Here is a 21,158-nt window from a genome sequence, read left to right as displayed (position 1 = left end):
AATCCCATAGGTCTTCATTCATTTTCAGTAACATGCTATACTTGATGGCTTTCATTATTTGTCACTGTGTCTTGTCCCATAGACCTTCCTGGTTTTCCAGATTCCCATGAAACTAGTTTTCCTTGGGTGGTCAGCACTGTTTACATGTTACAAGGAATAAAGATCCAGGGTTTTGCTGGGGAAGATGTGACTCTTCTTTCTTTGTTTAAGTAACACCAACTGTCTTTCAAGCCTTTCTTTTGCCTGATATAGTGATATTTCCAAAGGCTTGCTTGGATACATATTGAAGTCCCTTTACCAATATTGTGTTTATAATGGCACATAGCATGTTGCCCATTATAGCATGTATGTTTCATATAATTTATTATGCTATGTATAGGGAGTGGACTTCTTGCTTTAGATGCACAGCCTATTCCCTTAGCATTTTGGCTGGTTTGTCACTTATCGAAGGCTTGGTGACCTGCAAGTCCAGTTGAGCATGTGGTGCATATGACTATGTTTGTCTCTTAGGTGGTTCCTTGCTGTAGGACAGAACTAGGGTTTCCACACTGACTTCATCCACACTACACAGATCTTGCAATAACCACTCAGACCATTTTGCTGTATCTTCCCAACAGACCTGTTATCAATAGGTTTCTAAGATGTACATTGCTTTGCAGACTCATATACAATAGTATGTATTCCCTGATAGCATGGGCATAGACAGGGCATTATTTATAGCCAGTGTAAGTACTCACTAAAGGAATCCAGTTAACAGAGTACAAGACTCTCACAGTGTTCCTCTTGGGATTGGAGTCAATACACTGGTTGGTGATGCCTAGGATGCTATCACTTTCTGCTCTCCAAGGTGGAACTTCTTAATTCTTCGGTTAACTACCCTAACGTTTCTTTTCATTTACAGAGTGATCATTTACTGTATGTCTCACTTCCACTTTCCTTTGGATTGTAAGCTCTCACAAGCTGGGCCCTGTCCCTATTGTCTCCTGTCCATGTGTAACTGTAACTGTGCATATATTCCAGTACAGGTATGGGACCTAATATCCAGAATACTCAGGACCTGGGGTGTTCTGGATACGGGGTCTTTCTGTAATTTGGACTATTTACCCAATTTACTATTTACCCTATTTAACCCAATAGGGCTGTTCTGCCCCCAATAAGGATTAATTATATCTTAGTTGGGATCAAGTACAAGGTACTGTTTTATTATTACAGAGAAAAAGGAAATCATTTTTTAAAATTAGAATTATATGATTGAAATGGAGTCTATGTAAGATGGGATTCACATAATTGTGAGCTTTCTGCATAATGGGTTTGTGGATAAAGGATCCTATACCTGTATTATGCCTGTATATGTAAAACTTTAATGTCTTGTATCTGTTTCCGCTTACCCTGCAAAGCCATGGGGGGACAACGGAGCTGTATAAATAATAATAATATTAATAATGATAATAATAATGTTAATAATTACCATTTGATTCAAAACTCCGGGAAAGGAAATCAAATGAAGATGCACCTGTGTGTTTTTAGGGAGAACTGCAAAAGTACAGTAAGCAAGGCGGAGTAAAAATGTGTATAATATAGCAAGTCACACCATGGATCCTACCAAGGCCCAATCATTAGGTTTTTTTGTTTTTTTTTGTTTTTAGCTCAACCCACTTGTTTGATTTTTTTTTTCTTAGTTTAATTACCTCTAGACTATCTTGGAATCTTGGATCCATCCAATCAAACCAAGTGACTTCTGTCTGTTTGTAAAGGTCCAACAGACCCCAATTTATTTATTAAATACAACAGGTTTGTGATCATTCCAAACAGACACTGTAGTAAATGCATTCAGCCAATGATCATTATGGATGTATTTCTACAATCATGGCCTGAGTTGGATGCCAGCCTGAGCAGGCGACTGCTGAACGTGGCATAAAGCTAGAATCCCTTGCACCGTGTGACCCTCTAGCGATGCTCTGAGGACTTTGGACAACTTGCGGCCAAGAAACTTGTATTTTGTTAATGTCAAGTCTCTTTTGTAATGTTATCATGCTACATATGGACATCTAAAGAAAAGCTATGGTAATGTCATATTACAATTATACATGCAGCAACTCATATGCTTGCATAGTTTATTGGCCTATCCATCTATCATCATTTCGGCATTCTTGTCAGCATAGGACAACATTCTGCAAACATTCTTTGGCTTCCTTTCTAGCTACCACCATCTGGCATTTGTTTAACCAGTTATTCAATTTCAAGTAGTTTATATCAGATTATGCTCATACCTGTTTGGGGGGGAGAACTTTCCATCTGCTACTTTGCTTCATTCATCTTAATAAGGTCATAGTCTCTCAATTCATTATTTGCATGTATAGCAGTTACATAGCCTTGTATTTTCTTCTATGGAAATGAGCTGGAAACAATTTACAACAAATACGGTGATCATAAAACCCATTTACATTAATAGACAAAAAAGTACATTTGCTAATTTGGATCATAATTGGAATGCAACAGAACTGAAAAGGGTTACTCATCTTGGAGAAACAAACCAACAATAAACACTCACTGATAATTGTCAAACCATCATATTATAACTGTCCCAATATAGATGACATTTAATTCTGATTGGGAAAAACAAAGCACAAATCTCTCTCTAATGAGCGCGCGGATGTTGTTGCATTATAGTTGTCCTTTTTAGCTCGTGCAGCACGTACTTACTGAGATTTCAGACAATATGGAAAAGGTTACTGGAAAAAGCCAATAAACAAGGAAGGGTGGGAGATCTTTTTCACAATTTTACAAAACAATGGGACAACTAGGGGGTCAATTTCAAAATGCTTTGGAAAAAGCACTAGATTTCAAAGGTATACAGTATTTCCTTATCTAGCCCAAGATTTCGGGGCAGGTTATCAATGGGGTCACTTGGTAAGAAAATGGTCTTAGTAAAAGTTCTTATTTGTCATTATTCTGATGTATAATGTTTGTCAGATATTGTTTATGTGCCAGAGTTGGATGTGCTACACAATGCTGATATGCTGTATCTACAGGTGTACGCATTAGGTTTTTAAAAAAAGTTTTTTTTTTTACAATGTCCCAGACGTTTACAGGAGATCATTTGATTATGATGATGCAAGATGGCATAAGATTAGATACAAACACGCTTATGGGCAATGTGGTTCCCTTCAAATCCACAGATCAAAGCAGCAGTAAATTTTAAATTGGCATTCAAACTGTATATCTTTACTCTATGGAAGCGTGCAAGCTAGAATGACTAAAGGGTCATGAAACACACATGCGTGACTTGGGGTACACTTGGCCTTCCGCCCTACTAATCAGTCTGTGTTTCTTTCTCTTAAAGAAAAAAAAATAGCATTATTTGGGAATTGACACATTATTTCACTGATTGCCTTCCTGATAAGTAGATCTAATGTATATCTATGATGGTTTGACTATATTGACTATATACAGGTCATGATTAGAGATGAGTAAAAGTGCCCAGTTTTGGCTCACAGAAAAATGTGCCTGTCTATGGAAAGTTCCACAAATGGTGACATTTCCCCAAAATGCTTAGAAGTCAATTGAAAGAAGAAATTACTGTGCGGTTAAAGGAGAAGGAAAGGCTAATAAAGAGTTAATCTCAAGCTGCAGGCATACCTTCAGTTGCCTCTATAGTGCCCTTAAGTCTCCCCATATTTCACCTGTTCAGAAGATATGAGTACATCACACTCGTGTCTAGGGGGAGGAAGGAGGTTCACTCAGGCGCAGTTGGTTAAGTGGCGCCATGTTGGACTAATTTAAATATCCAAAATGGTGGCTGCAATAGGCAATATATAGTGTTTAGTTAAATCGGAAAGTGCAGAGAATATACAGGATATAAAGGTAAAAAAATGTAGCGATCAGCTACAGGGACATTAGGACTTTGCATTAATGGGGGGGGGGGTTGAGATTTTAACCCTCCTTCTCCTTTAAGGCATTATTGGCTTTGAAATAGCAAACCTTGATAGAGAAACTCCTTTCCACTATGCTACAACTGTTCTTCATAGGAAAAAAATGCTCCCATGTTGCCTTTCTTCCAAACTCAATACCTGAATAGCTCTTTAGATAGATGGGGGAGGGCTTCAATCCAATTGGCTGATATGGAATCCAAAGGTGCATTATAATGACAGTTGTGTTGTAGTGATGCTTAAACTGCCAGAGAGATACTGTAAGACACTGTAAGACAACACGAGACACAACTTGCATATTTTTTGCCAAAACAAACTGTAATTTGTTCCCATACTGATTCAGTTGTATCAGTAAATCAGTGGTACTGGCTGGTACATTATATAGCTTTAAGAAGGGGTTGGATGGCTTCTTAGCAAGTGAGGGAATACAGGGGTAGGGGGATAGCTCTCAGTACAAGTGAGGGAATACAGGGGTAGGGGAGATAGCTCTCAGTACAAGTGAGGGAATACAGGGGTAGGGGAGATAGCTCTCAGTACAAGTGAGGGAATACAGGGGTAGGGGGATAGCTCTCAGTACAAGTGAGGGAATACAGGGGTAGGGGAGATAGCTCTCAGTACAAGTGAGGGAATACAGGGGTAGGGGAGATAGCTCTCAGTACAAGTGAGGGAATACAGGGTTATGGGAGATAGCTCTCAGTACAAGTGAGGGAATACAGGGTTATGGGAGATAGCTCTCAGTACAAGTGAGGGAATACAGGGTTATGGGAGATAGCTCTCAGTACAAGTGAGGGAATACAGGGTTATGGGAGATAACTCTCAGTACAAGTGAGGGAATACAGGGGTATGGGAGATAGCTCTCAGTACAAGTGAGGGAATACAGGGGTATGGGAGATAGCTCTCAGTACAAGTGAGGGAATACAGGGGTATGGGAGATAGCTCTCAGTACAAGTGAGGGAATACAGGGTTATGGGAGATAGCTCTCAGTACAAGTGAGGGAATACAGGGGTATGGGAGATAGCTCTCAGTACAAGTGAGGGAATACAGGGGTATGGGAGATAGCTCTCAGTACAAGTGAGGGAATACAGGGTAGGGGAGATAGCTCTCAGTACAAGTGAGGGAATACAGGGGTATGGGAGATAGCTCTCAGTACAAGTGAGGGAATACAGGGGTATGGGAGATAGCTCTCAGTACAAGTGAGGGAATACAGGGGTAGGGGAGATAGCTCTCAGTACAAGTGAGGGAATACAGGGATAGGGGAGATAGCTCTTAGTACAAGTGAGGGAATACAGGGGTAGGGGAGATAGCTCTCAGTACAAGTGAGGGAATACAGGGGTATGGGAGATAGCTCTCAGTACAAGTGAGGGAATACAGGGTTATGGGAGATAGCTCTCAGTACAAGTGAGGGAATACAGGGGTATGGGAGATAGCTCTCAGTACAAGTGAGGGAATACAGGGGTAGGGGAGATAGCTCTCAGTACAAGTGAGGGAATACAGGGGTAGGGGAGATAGCTCTCAGTACAAGTGAGGGAATACAGGGGTAGGGGAGATAGCTCTCAGTACAAGTGAGGGAATACAGGGGTAGGGGAGATAGCTCTCAGTACAAGTGAGGGAATACAGGGGCATGGGAGATAGCTCTCAGTACAAGTGAGGGAATACAGGGGTATGGGAGATAGCTCTCAGTACAAGTGAGGGAATACAGGGTTATGGGAGATAGCTCTCAGTACAAGTGAGGGAATACAGGGGTATGGGAGATAGCTCTCAGTACAAGTGAGGGAATACAGGGGTATGGGAGATAGCTCTCAGTACAAGTGAGGGAATACAGGGGTAGGGGAGATAGCTCTCAGTACAAGTGAGGGAATACAGGGGTAGGGGAGATAGCTCTCAGTACAAGTGAGGGAATACAGGGGTAGGGGAGATAGCTCTCAGTACAAGTGAGGGAATACAGGGGTAGGGGCGATAGCTCTCAGTACAAGTGAGGGAATACAGGGGTATGGGGGATAGCTCTCAGTACAAGTGAGGGAATACAGGGGTATGGGAGATAGCTCTCAGTACAAGTGAGGGAATACAGGGGTATGGGAGATAGCTCTCAGTACAAGTGAGGGAATACAGGGGTATGGGAGATAGCTCTCAGTACAAGTGAGGGAATACAGGGTTATGGGAGATAGCTCTCAGTACAAGTGAGGGAATACAGGGGTATGGGAGATAGCTCTCAGTACAAGTGAGGGAATACAGGGTTATGGGAGATAGCTCTCAGTACAAGTGAGGGAATACAGGGGTAGGGGAGATAGCTCTCAGTACAAGTGAGGGAATACAGGGGTATGGGAGATAGCTCTCAGTACAAGTGAGGGAATACAGGGTTATGGGAGATAGCTCTCAGTACAAGTGAGGGAATACAGGGGTATGGGAGATAGCTCTCAGTACAAGTGAGGGAATACAGGGTTATGGGAGATAGCTCTCAGTACAAGTGAGGGAATACAGGGGTAGGGGAGATAGCTCTCAGTACAAGTGAGGGAATACAGGGTTATGGGAGATAGCTCTCAGTACAAGTGAGGGAATACAGGGGTAGGGGAGATAGCTCTCAGTACAAGTGAGGGAATACAGGGGTAGGGGAGATAGCTCTCAGTACAAGTGAGGGAATACAGGGGTAGGGGAGATAGCTCTCAGTACAAGTGAGGGAATACAGGGGTATGGGAGATAGCTCTCAGTACAAGTGAGGGAATACAGGGGTATGGGAGATAGCTCTCAGTACAAGTGAGGGAATACAGGGTTATGGGAGATAGCTCTCAGTACAAGTGAGGGAATACAGGGGTATGGGAGATAGCTCTCAGTACAAGTGAGGGAATAAAGGGTTATGGGAGATAGCTCTTAGTACAAGTTGATCCAGGGACTGGTCCGATTGCCATCTTGGAGTCAGGAAGGAATTTTTTCCCCTCTGCAGCAAATTAGAGAGGCTTCAGATGGGGTTTTTTGCCTTCCTCTGGATCAACTGGCCATTAGGCAGGTTATATATAGGCATTATAGTTGAACATGATAGACGTCCGTCTTTTTTCAACCTAACTTACTATGTTACGATGTTACGATGTTACTATGTATCAGATGCTACTTAAGGAATTCTGGGGGAAAGCTGCATTGTGGGTAAAAACATGGCAATTGGCATCTGCTGTCGTAAACAAGCCCTATAGCCCTTTTTAGAAAACCCCTTGCAGGATTTATACATCAATCCTAAGAAAATGCTGTAGTGGAGTTGCCTCTCGCTCTCTCTCTGTAGTTGGAGAGCCAGCAGTAATGTCACAGCCTTCTACTCACTGTAATCTTGTATTCAAGTCCGGAATTCCCAAGATTTTTAAAAAGTATTGGTTACCTATAGGAATATACTGTTCTACACAATATACTAGTTTTTAAACAGGTGTGCAGCTATTTTTGCTGCATTACATATCATATTTAGAGATAAGTCTGAGCAACAATCCATAGCTGCATTTATTTTCTGACATATTGAACAGGAATCTGGAAAGATATAAAAATGCATAGTTCAGCAATGTTCAACCTGTAAACCTCCAGCTGTACAACCTGTCTGCTATTGAGTATTACTGGGTATTGTTTAGTTTAGAGTTAACTGTGCACCAGAGATGGGTACAGAACTGCACGGCACTGTGTTGTTTAAATACTAACTACTATACAGTATACTACACCAGGGGTTGGGAAACTTTTTGGATGAGAGAGCCATAAAAAGTGATGAAGGGTAAATCCAAGCACACCGGACAGCAGGAGATTCTCTTAAAACTTAGTCTTTATTCATCCATTTAAAAACAAGCCACGCCTAACGCGTTTCGTGCCCAGATGCACTTAATCATAGGCACTTATATCATAGTCTATGATTAAGTGCATCTGTGCACTTTTTATATTTTGCCTTAGCTACGGGTTCGGGGCCCTGAGCACCCGGACCACTATGGGACTACAGTGAGCTTCTTTATATCGCTTCTCAGAACTTTTCTGCTATTTGAGTGATAGACCCGGGGTATGGACACCCGGGTCTCTACTTTATATTTGGTACGGATTTGTACTTTGATTGTTTGAGTCAGATGAATATCTGAACCATAAATAACATTAGTATCAACTTTATTTACCTTTACTTCAAGCGAGCACAAATTTTGTATTTGAGAGAGCCATAAACACCACATATATTAAAATGTAATTCCGTGAGAGCCATACAATATGTTTGGCCTCGGATGCTGCGGGGCAAGGTAGGGTGGGTCCCAAGGATGCCGGATGCGGATGCGATGCAGAGGAGGGCAAGGCCTGCACTCGGCAGATAGAAGATGTGTTCTAAGGCTTAGAACACGTCTTCTATCCACCGAGCGCAGGGGCAAGGTAGGGTGTGTCCCAAGGATACCGGATGCGATGCGGAGGATGGCGTGGCCTGCGCTCAGCGGATAGAAGATGTGTTCTAAGGCTTAGAATATGTCTTCTATCCGCCGAGCGCGGGCCACGCCCCGTTATTTTTTGGCGAGCCAAATGTAGCCATCAAAAGAGCCACATCTGGCTCTCAAGCCATAGGTTCCCTACCCCTGTACTACACAGTGGGCACAAACATTTGTTGATACCACTTCACACCCAACACAGAGGCAGATTTGATTGGACAGTAAGAGGACATGGCTCGTGCTCTAGTTTGAGTAAGACCCAAAACTCAGATTCTTGAATGTTATACATAAATACTAAGATGAATTCTGAAGGATGAAAGATTTATAAATTATACAGAGAAAATAAAAGCTGAAAGCACATAAAAACAGGTGGGCAAATGCAAGGTTCTTGCAGAGAAGGTGGAGGAATCAAAATCTGAAAAGCTCATTGCTTCATCAAAATGGTTTTAGTTGTTCAGTGGGTGGTTCAGTACTGTACTGTACCTAAACCAAAAGGTGATTATAGTGTATAGTTAGAAGAAAAAGGAATCAACAGGATTCACTGAGAGGAAATCAGGCAAAATTATATAGAATGAAGAAATAATGAAAGTTTAGAGGCAGATGTGGGAACAATGTCAAACAATGAATTTGTTTTTTTTTTTATTGCTAAAGTTCCTGGAGTCGGTGGGGGTGCTGGCCTGGATCCTTTATTCAAGAAAGGTCAAGGGAATCGAAATCTTTTATATTACCATTAATCAAATCTTGCAAATTGCCCTCATTTAAATAATTGTGGGCTAATAATAAAGACAATATTTGAAAAGCAGGAAAATATATTTTGTTGGGTTTTTTTTTTCCATGTTGTCGGGGACATTTAATAAATAACCTTTGCATTTTAACTGTAGGAGGTATTATTGTGACGGCAGAGTGCTGTAAAGGAACAATGTGTAGGCAGTGTTGTACCAAAACGACTGAGAAAATATTCATAAAAAAGAAACATTATTAGCAATAGCTGAGCGCATTTATGTGATGTTACTGCTGCGTGAAACCTTATATTGTTTAATATGTTTCAACCTTAGTTGCTTTCTTAACAAAGTTGACATTTGCAATATGAATTTATTAATAAAAAAAAGCCATTGGTAATAAAACCAGATTGCGGTACAGCCATTGGCTCCAACACATGGGCATCCTTAATTACGTCCCTGTTCTGTGGCTTTTTTGTATGCAACACACATAATTAGCACTTTTATACAATAATAATATTTGAATTCAAAATAGAATTTAGAAAAATCAGGGCCAGACTTAGTTCAGCAAGAATAAGGGTGAAGACACATGGCACTACTAGAAGCAGCTACTTTATCCCAGCAAGACGTATTTCCTTGTGCATCTCATGAAAATCATCATGGATGTCACTGAATTAAATCAGGAGATAAGATTCTTCTTGTCCAGTCGAATCTTGCCCCGAAAGCTATAGTAGCTCAGTTAAACAGAGCGCAATACACTGTAAATATTAGCAATAGTCTGGTGTTTACATTTAATAGTCCAACTCCAATAAAACTCATTGAGCGCAATAGGAAGCATTTTGCCTATGACTTATAACGACACAATGTTTTTATTAGTGAAACAATATTTTTATATTGTCGCCATAACATAAAAAAAGTACCAATAAAAGCTGGCAAAGAGTATCAATAAACGCTTTTAAAGGGTAACTTTCAAAATTCATAGATGGTTCTTGAATATCACAAATAGGGGCTGATTCACTAAAGGTCGTTAATGATTATCACATAGGGGTTGATTCACTAAGCGCTATCGAATGGATTCACAAACACATACGAAGCATTAAACGCACTAAATATTGCATTAGTCTGTGCGAAAATTAACACCTACTTGAGGCAGGCAGTAATTATAGAAAAGTACAGTTCATGAGCTTTTGGCAACACAATATGGACTTTGCAGTGGGATTTATTCAAGTCTGTGTTGGCCCTAGAGTGATGCAGCCGCCAGTTTGCAGGGAAATGGTATTTTCAGAAAAGTAGTTTTATGAACGTAATGGTTACGTGCGTTAAATCATGCGTTAATTTGTGCACTAATATAGCAAGCTCCAAAATATACTGCGCACAGCGGGAATTAACACACACGCAGAAAATAACGCAAGATAAACGCTCATCGCGACTTAAATAACGCAAAGAACATTGCGTCTAAATTTTGACGCCTGTCCTTATAGTAAATCGAGCGTTAAGTCGCAAAAATAAGAAGCAATAAAATTTTTACCGCATGCTATAAATAGCACATGTTTTATTGACCTTTAGTGAATCAACCCCATAGTTTTTTGCTTTAAAAAGTGTGCGATAATTAAGTACCGATTCATCAAAGTCATTTCACATGTGTTACTACTCATATCACTTCGCAAAATAACACATTATCGCAAAGCATTATTTCCATTGCATTGAGGTAATTACCGCATAGAAATAATACTAACGCATAATTCACAGACATATTTGAAGCATTAAAAGCATAAAATGTGGCGATAATTACTGTGAAACTTAACGCCTCCCAGGAGTAGGTGTTACTAAACAACATGGCAGCTGGTGATTGTCTGTGGTGACAACATGGACTTTGCAATGGGATTTGGCCCTAGAGTGATGCAGCCTCCAGTTTGCAGGGAAATGGTCATTTTCAGAACAGTAGTTTTCAGAAAGTAATGGTTACGTGCGGAATAGCGTGTGCTAATATCGCGTGCTATGAAATAACGCATAAATATATTGCATGTTTTAAAATATTGCTTAAAAATATGTAATCGTCAGATAAATAACAACAAATAACGTTAACTCTCAAAAACTAAGAAGTGATAATATTTTTAACGCATGCTATAAATATCACGCATTTTTTTGGACTTTAGTGAATCGGCCCCATAGTCTTTATTATTTAACACTAGTGATGAGGATGGATTCCCAGCGAATTTCCGCATTTTGCCATTGGCGAATTGTTTTGTGAAACTTCAGGCAACATTTGCTGCGAAAATTATTTTCGCACATTTTTGCACCAAAGTAGGTGTGATTGTGTCAAAATAGGTACGGGCACATCAGAATAGGTGCAGTCTCGTTAAAATGGGTGCGGCCGTGACAAAATAGTCAGCAATGACCGCGTTTTGCAAACTTTTCACCATTTTGGGAATTTTTCGGTAGTTTCACAAATTTTTACTGTAACATTAGTAGGGCACAATTTGCAGTAAAAAATGATGTCCACTGTGCGAATTCACCATTTTACCTTTACCTAGGGCAATTTTTTTCTTTCAAAAGAGTGGTGAAGGCCAGTTAAGGGGGGCTGGGATTTTTTTTGGAGGGGTGAGTTCTCCTTTGAAGTGTTTGCTGCCTGCAGGAGATGTAGTTGTACATTGTCATTAAAGGAGAAGGAAAGGTAAAAACTAAGTAAGCTTTATCAGAAAGGTCTATGTAAATACAGCCATAAGCACTTACAGGAACGCTGCACTGAGTTCCCTGTCAAAAGATTAGTTGTGTCTGTTTTCCTGTGCCAGAGACACACAGCTCTCTGCTCTCTGCTCTCTCCTGCTCCCCCCTCCTTCAAGAATGCTAAGAACGCCCTCCCCCCCTTAGGAATGTGGATCTGAGCCAATCAGCAGGAAGCTTCCTCACAGTCTTACTAACTGAGCATGTTCACCAGTCCCAGTCTTGGTGCAGGAGTGAGGCATTATGGGAATCTTCTTTCCACAGCTCAGCATTTTTTCTTCCTGTTTGGCTTCTGATCATCCGAACGGGAGAAATATGGGGAGACTTAAGGGCACTATTGAGACAACTAAAGGTATGCCTGCAGCTTGACTCTTTATTAGCCTTTCCTTTTCCTTTAAGGAACAAATCCGTACTGGGGTTATGGTAGAATTTGGGATTCGCTACATTGGGTTATGTTAAAAACATATGAGCACATCATTGACCAAAAAGGGTTTAGAACTTGGCAGAGCAACCAAATATGATTAAAAGAGCCTACTGTTATGTTACATCTCTATTATAAATTATTTTTAAATGCTGCCTATCTACTAAGTATGCATTTTTTTCTCTAAAATATACCCTTTTGAAATTGTGGGAGCTACCTTTTTGTCTATTTTATTTTTATCTATTTTTTTGTGTAAAGGAGGAACATATTGTTAGTCTCCTAATTAAGGCTGGGCACCACTGCAAATAATTTGTGTGTATTGGACAGTGCTGCTGTGATTAGTGTTTAGAAATATATGTATATAACTTGTTAAATGATTGCTACATAGTTGTCCGGTAACAATGTAAATAATTTTGCTTATTAGTCTGGATTTTTACATAAATTTAGGAAACTGCTGCATGAGAGGGTAAATGCCTATAGTAGTGGTGCTAATGCACATTTTTGCAGAAAAAGCACTTATAATTACTAAACTGTTTTTGTGAAAAAAAGTTCTGAGTCATTTAATATGAAAAGAGGATGAAACATTGTGTGCTACTGAACATTTTTTAATTATAATTTTTTTGAAGAACTACATTTATCTTAAGTGAAGCAGCTGTAACTGTCAGTGTGACATATCCCTTGCAAGATGTCACATCATGAAATATTGCCATAGAAATTCCAACAAAGTTTCCGAAAAGTCTCATACAGTACAAAGAAAGCTTCTAATGTCCCTATGAATGACAGAAGTATGTGGTTTTTTGATGAACCTGCACTATAACTGCATAAAATCAATATTTCAAAAAGAAAAAATATAGAAACAAGCAGAAATTACACAAAAAATATATTATTTATTATTGCACCTAATCCTGAAATACTTCTGTAAAATCAAAGGAAGGTTCTCAGACAAATTTTTGGATTTGGAATCCTTCACAAAAGATGGGCAAATACCCAAAGTCTCAAGAGCAATTCTCTCTCTCTTGATCTATTCTTTTCCCCTAGATTCTTCTTTACCTTTATTCATTGTTTCTGGTGTGAACCTTTGTAAATAAGGCAAAATATAAATGGAAAAAAATATGTGGACAATTAATCTAATCTGAACGCCAATTTGAATATTGAATCAAATTCAATCCCACCAAGTTGATAATCGTTTTATAGTTACATCAGTCTCCAACTGAACCAACTGAATCTGTTTTGCTTCACCACAAAATACGCGAAACTATGGAAAAATTCACAAAACGTCGAAAGATTTCAAAAACATGGGCCTCGTTTTTGATGCGTGCAACTTTTTTCATGTAATTGCGCCCTTTTTTGACGCAACTGCACCCTTTTTTGATTCACACTGCTTCTACTCTTTGACCAAATAATACTCAACATAAATATTTCTATATAATTCAGCTTCATTGGATTGCAAACACCTGTGTCGTTAATATGACGGCTGTAAGAAAGTGTGCCTATGCCTTGGGGGCAGAAGCGTTCCCATAGGCTCAGGGTTATTGATTATAAGGTATTCCAAGTGAAGTTGGGGATAAGGGACTCTGTGAATTAGGTAAAGAATGCAATTCATGTTTGCTTGGTAAATCAACTAGTAAACTACTAGTAAATCAATCTCCCCATGTACTACCTCGGAGGGCCCATTTAAGAAACTGGTACACTGGCAGCAGAAAACTATTGTAGTTTGTAATATTTATTGTGAACTTGGTGTGTGATGTGATATTATGCCCTTCGATAATTGATGTGCAAATATCAAATAATAAAGCTGTGGACCCCTTCACAGTCTGCAGCTTTAATCTCATCATTGTTTTCTATTTCCCACATTTGCAAGGGGAAGTTAATCACATCATTGTTTTCAATTTCACCCAGTTTCAAGTGAAACTTAAACACAATGGGCCCGATTCACTAAAGTCCGAAATAAGGAGTGCTATTTATAGCATGCGTTAAAAATCTTATCACTTCTTATTTTTCGCTCGATTCACTAAAAGGACACTTGTCATAATAAAGAAGCGATGTTCTTGGCGTTATTTATCTTGCGATGACATATTTTCAAGCAATATATTATGCAGCGCACAAGATATTACGCAGCGCGCGATATTTTATGCAGAGCGCAATATATTACGCACGTAACCATTACTTTCTGAAAACCACCATTTCCCTGAAAACTGGAGGCTGCATCACTCTAGGGCCAACATATACTTGAAAAAATACGACTGAAAACTCCATGTTGTGTTGCCAATAGCTCACGAACCGCAATTTTCTTTAAGTACCGCCTGCCCCAAGTAGGGTTAATATTCACACAGATTAACACAATATTTTGCACGTTTAATGCTTCATATGTGTTTGTGAATCATGCGTTAGTACTATTTCTATTCGCTAATTAACGCAATGCGTTTTTTTGTGCATGCGATATGCGGATTAACACATGCGAAATGACTTTGATGAATCGGTACTTAATTATCGCATGCTTTTTAATGAAAAAGACTATGTGATAAGCGTTATTGACCTTTAGTGAATCGGCCCCTATAATGCTTATCGCATAGTTTTTTTCATTAAAATATGTAATCGTAAGATAAATAACGCCAAGAACATCGCTTCTTAATTATGACAAGTGTCCTTTTAGTGAATCGAGCGAAAAATAAGAAGTGATAAGATTTTTAACGCATGCTATAAATAGCACTCCTTATTTCGGGCCCAATGAGTGCAATGCTCCTAAAATGGCTGCTGGAGAACTTCCTGTCTGGGAACAATAAAGAGGATTCATGGAAATGAACGGCCATTTAAATTTCACAAACCTTTTTCAGCTCAAAAATATCATCATTTTTGGACAATAAACTCAATATTTTCATTCAATCCAGCCAACATTATTGTGACATCTAATAAATGCAAGAATTGTTTGAAAAAAATACCTAGTTAAGTTTATACAAGTTTCAAAGCCAGAAAAATTTTAGTTTTAGTAAATCTTCCCCCTGATCTGGGTTGTCAGAAGGGTTTTATTTTCCTTTAAAAACCACTGACACCCAAGTCTCTTTGTGAATAAATACGTTGACAGAATATGTTGATTATTCATATCAGTCCCTGTTTCAGTCAGAAGCCAATTAACCTGCCTGTATGTTTTTTGAGTATGGGAGAAAACCCATGCAGACACGGGGAGAACATAATAACTCCTTGCAGATAGTGTCCTGGCTGGGATTGAACTCAGGACCCCAGTGCTTTCAACTTGGAGAACCTTCCTCCAGTAACCTAAGAGGGTGCAGTGCGGTGAGCTGTTGCAATTTAAAGGTGTATCATGTGAATATTCCATCTACTCCATCAATTACTGCCCCTTCCCTCATGAATGAGTTAGCCATCAGTCCTGGATTCTTTCACATGATCCGACAACCTTCATTTATTAATAATAAAGTTTTATATGTTTATAGACTTTCAGAACTTCAGTATATAATTGCTATTAGCTAAATGTGTAATCGTGAATCTGTTTTCACAATGTCTGTCTCTTGGATGGGCTTAAGGCAACAAAACAATACACATCACCATGGGAAATGATTTCTCCTACCAGGAGAGACAGGGCATGAAGAGATGGTCTCTGCCACCAGCCGTTTTGTAAATGGTTTCTGCTGTGAGGCTGAATCAGACGTTTATACTCATGTTGTTTACAAGTTATTATTCATCTCTCTTTAATACAAAAAAAGAACACATTCAACTGTGTTACGATTCCTTTGTATTCTACTCAGAGGAAAATAAACTGAAGGTTACAGAATACTCCTATCATTATTAGAGATCATAACTAATTGTAGACATTAATCATAGTGCCACAAGCACTTTAGACTTTTATTTTACAGTCTTGTCATTACCAGTGTTGGGAAGATATTAGGTTATGCATAAAAATAATAAGGTCCCTGCTTTTTTATTTACCAGGAAAGCTACATACAATAATTACAAAAAAGAAGCCTCCATAGTGGCGGTAGTCCTTTTACATTACTCTTAAATATGGATGTTCATTAAGTTCTTATGAAATGTTATTTGTAAATATCTGGTCTACATTTCAGGCAATGTGAAACTTATTTCTACAAATATACACATCCAGCTCCACAGTCTCAGGCTCCTCCATCTTGGGTTCCAAGGTGCTAACCTGGCTTTTATATTAAGGCTGTCTCCTATAATGTAGGGGGTCTTCCTTAATGCAGTCAGCATCCATGGAGGCAGGTCTCTATGAAAGAATTGGTAGATTGCACTGTTTTTTGCACTTATCACCCTGCCTTGCATGTGGTAAATTACCAATCTTCTCTACAATCTACAGTACATGCCTGCCATGTTGTCTATTACACACACTAGAAATCAAGCATATCAATGTACATTTAGCACACAAGACCATGGTGGATTTTGACTATTAAGAAAAAAACCCTGTAGTGGCAATAACATTTAGAATTCAGGTACCTTTTTAAATAAATTGTTGATCTTATTACAAACAAGTTCATATACTTGTTAAATAACATGCAAGAATAAATGATTTAGTCCTCAAGGTATTCTTATGGCCTAACATCTTTGTAGGTGAGGGAAGTGAGGTTGTTTAATGCCCTGCAGGGTGATGCCATAATGGTAGATTCTATTAATGCCTTTAAGAGTGTATTGGATGTTTTCTTGAGGCTGTGATCTTAATATCTACACTTAGGGGTGTATTTATTATGCTGTGTAAAACTAATTCGCCGAAAAAACGGAGTAAAAAGCTGTGTAAAATAAATGGAAAAGATTGCCAGATTACGCCATTATTTCCCATAAGTTCCGGTGGAAGAAAAAACGCGTAAAACAATTACGCCGTTTTTACGCCATTTTTACACGGCGAAGCCTGGCGATGTGTGGCGAATTTTCTCGCCGTTTTTTACACAGCATAATAAATATGTCCCTTAGGGGCACGTTTACAAATGCACGAACGCTCAGAGTGTTCATTCGAACGCTCCAAGAGTATTTGCGCCGCTTGCACAACTTTGTTGACTCCTGCGCAAATTTTTCGTACGCCTGCGCAACTTTTTCGTACACTTGCACGAAAAAATCGGAGAGGTTTTCCCCCTGTTTACAATCGTTTGGTACGAAAATTTGTGACTTTCGGATCGCCAATACGATATTATCAGGACTAATACGATTTTTTCGTAAGCATTTTTGTGATATTTGCGATCTTCAGAAATTTTCGTATCTAATCCGAATTTATCCCATTCGGGATTCAAACACATGGATATTAGTATTTATCCGTGATCCCCAACCAGTTGTTCGTGAGCAACATGTTGCTCCCCAACCCTTAAAGCAGGTGCTTTTATTTGAATTCCTGGGTAGGGTGTTTGGAAGTTGCTCCCCAACTCTTTTTACATTTGAGTGTGGCTCAGGGGTAAAAAAGGTTGGGGATCCCTGGTATATATAGTTAAAAAGGGAAAGCAGTGGTCACCACTAAATTTTAAACCATTGGGGTGCAATGAGACTGTGTGACCACACAATCCATATACACAAAGGCAAGAGGAACCTGCAATGTTCCAAAAGGCCCAGTAGGGTACATACAGGTTGACATACTCTGTAAAGGAGTGTATATGATATATTTTGAGACATGATGGACTGGGGCATTATGGATCCAGCAGATCAAGAGGTAACAGGTAACCTACCAACCATAGACCTGTCTTTTTTTGGGAACCTTTAAAAATGATGTACAGTAAATGGTAAAACATTGAAAGGAGACTAGAGCCAAGGCAAGAACTAAGCAGAATAATAGGTAAAAGGCATCCATTGGAGGTATGTAATCTCAGCAAAACTGGTTACATTAATCTGTTGAGAGCCACAAGCACACACAGAGAAACAGAAGTCACCTGAAGGTGGTTTGATTAAATAATCTCTTTACTGCTGTTGGGAAGCCGTTAAATGTTGTTCCGTTTTTGGGCAAACAAGCATGCCGGTTATTTCTGTGTCATAGTAAGACTTTGTTAATGATTATTTAAAGTGTTTAGGGCAATAAGTGCCATTTTAATGTTTTGAATAATATCTGCCTTATGTACAAACACAACAATATAAAGGAAATGTCATTTTTGCCTTCTTTCATTATTTTTTCGGTCGGCAATTTTCTTCCTTGCACGCTGCGCATGCATTTAGCTGGAACACTCTGACAGACACAATTGGCTTATGAATTAATTTTGCTAATGTTAGAATGTTCACATGATAGCACTTTGCCTGACATGTAAAAAAATAAGCACATTATGGCTCAGCAGGGATGATCTTACCAGTTACATTTTATGCAGGAATTTTATGGTTAGCAATTCGTAGGTCAGTGCAATCAAGCAGTGCATTTTTGTTGGTCTGCCAGTTCTTGATGAAGGGCAGTACTTACACAATTTCACAGTAGTGTGGCTACATAAGTGATATGAAACTTTAAAGAAAGAAAGAGTTTCTGGAGATATGCTTTATGCCCCTGGGATAGTGTACGTTTTGTCATTCTCATTTTATATCTGCCATTTTTCAGTTAGCTGAGGTCTGAGCCTGTAAAAGAAACAACCTCACGCATTTTCCAGTCTGAATGATTTCATCTTCTCTTTTTGTCTTTGCATTCAGAGCCAGAACTCTTAGTTGGAAAAATATACTCGATGGCAAATGGGGAAAAAAATGGAAATTAAATTAAATTAGGACAAACGGAAAAATGTATTCAAACATTCAGCACAACCAAATGCCAAATCTGACCAATTCTGCTACCACCTGAATTTTTAAAAAAATGTATCATAAAATGTTAATAAAAAAAAAAATAGAAATAATAAAACTTGGTCCTCTCATTAAGGTTTACCAATATAAATGGAGCATATATCAATATCAATATAAAGGTATAGGACCTATCATCTAGAATGCTTAGAAACCTGGGTTTTCCAGACAAGGCTTCTGTCTGTAATTTGCAGAGTGAAGCCCTGCCCCCACTTCCTGTTCAGTTCTCTCATCACTTCGACTACTGTAGTCGAAGTGGAGAGCTTTCTGCCCAAGCCAGTCTGTGCATGCACAGGGTTTTTTTTTAACAGGAAGTGGGGGCGGGGCGATCTCCAGCTTTAACTCCTTCACTTTTTTGACAAAGTCCATGGAGTTCTGAATGTGGTGTACTGTGTTTCCAACTAAGGGGGCTAAGATGTTGGCCACGTATTTAGCAATGTTATAAGTCACAGAGTTAATGCTGCTGACAATTGGCCTCAAAGGGGCTCCTTCTTTGTGTATTTTTTGGGAGTCCATATAGGCATGGAGTGGCTTCACCTGGGTAAAGGCGACGGTACAAAGCTGGACTGATGACCTTTTCCCTCTCAAGGTGCTGCAAGCAGTCTATAACCTTCTTCTTGTAGTTGCTTGTTGGATCTCTCTTGAGTTGTTCATATGTGTCTGAATTGTTGACACTTTGGCATGGTAGTCTGATGTATTCAGTACCACTGTACACCTTCCTTTATCTGCTGGCAGGATAGTGACACTTGAGTCCTTGGCAAGTGATGTCAGAGCCCTCCTCTCTTGCAGACTTAGGTTGGAAGGGGGAGCTTTAGCATTAGCTAGGGCTGCTGATACTTTTAACCGGATGTTTTCAGCCTCATCCACTGGTATCTTATTGTTGTGAATTGATGATTCTGTGGCTGTGATGAAGTCTACCACTGGGATATACTGTGGGGCCACTGCAAAGTTCAGTCCCTTGGCTAAGACATCCTTCTCTGGTTCTGTGAGTTCCCTGTCTGATAAATTCTTTACCCACAGATGCATGATGTTCTGGCATGTCTTGTTTTCATCTTCCTTCCTCCCTGTTGATCTGTCTGTTCGCTGGGTGTTGTTGGTACGTGATAATAAACTGGGAATTTGCCTCTCCTTGCCCCTGGCATTTTGTGCAAGTTGCGCCCGCTCTGTGAATTCAACCACTCATACTACTTCATACTACCATCAAGAGTTTAAATACCGGGGAATTCCCTACCAGTCATTTGAACTGAAGAAGCCACTTGGATGAGTGGTGAAACGTTTTCAAGAAAAACTCAGAAAAGTCCAGTTGTTTTAGACTTAATTCTACTAGATACTGTATATCATGACCTGGATGAATAAGAATCTTCATAGACATATTTAACCTATCCCTAGTCCAGGCTGCATGTCCATTACCTCCATCCCTATGTTGTTCTGTGCAGCCACACGTGCCAATACAACCAAACATCAGTAGTGATGAGCAAATTTCTTCAGCAGGCATGGATTTGCAGCAAATTTCCGCATTTCGCCATTGGCAAATTGTTTCACGAAACTTTTTGTGCGGAATTTTATTTGTTGCACGGCAAATTGGGTGGTGTCGCGTCAAAACGGGACGGTTGCGTAAAAAAAGCACAGGCAAGAACGACAAGAAAATTTGCGCGACAAATGCGTTACGCGCAGATTCGCTTATAACTAAACATCAGTTACAGCATATTAAAATCATGTCTCGCTTAGGGGCCCCTATGGTGTATTTTTTAAAAAAAAAATAAACAAAAAAGAGAAAATGACACGTTGAGAGGATGCTACTTGTGCATACAAGTAGCTAATATGTGTTGCAACTAAGGCATACATTTGTCAAAAGAAATTACATCAGTAAATACTAAATCCCCATTTACCTCAAGTGCAAAGTATTTCAGGGGGCAAATAAATATTTGTTAATCTGTTTACATTTTTAACAATAATATTTTAGCTATGGTAGTTCCATAAACAAAATATTTTAAGCCTTTTGGGGCAATGCCTAATTACCAGAAGCAAAGACAACTATCTGCCATATTAGGTGGACACAATTTTGCCATGATTAAAGAATGTCCTTTCCCCATTTCTATTTTCTGCTAGAAGATTTCAATTAAGATAGCTACACGGTGTCCAAAATGCTCAGGGTAGTCACATGCTTTGTCTTAAAGCAGTATTTGTGTGTAAT

The sequence above is a fragment of the Xenopus tropicalis genome, chromosome 6, assembly GCF_000004195.4.
Source record: "Xenopus tropicalis strain Nigerian chromosome 6, UCB_Xtro_10.0, whole genome shotgun sequence".
Lineage (NCBI taxonomy): Eukaryota > Metazoa > Chordata > Amphibia > Anura > Pipidae > Xenopus > Xenopus tropicalis.
Note: the sequence above shows the minus strand (reverse complement) of the source record.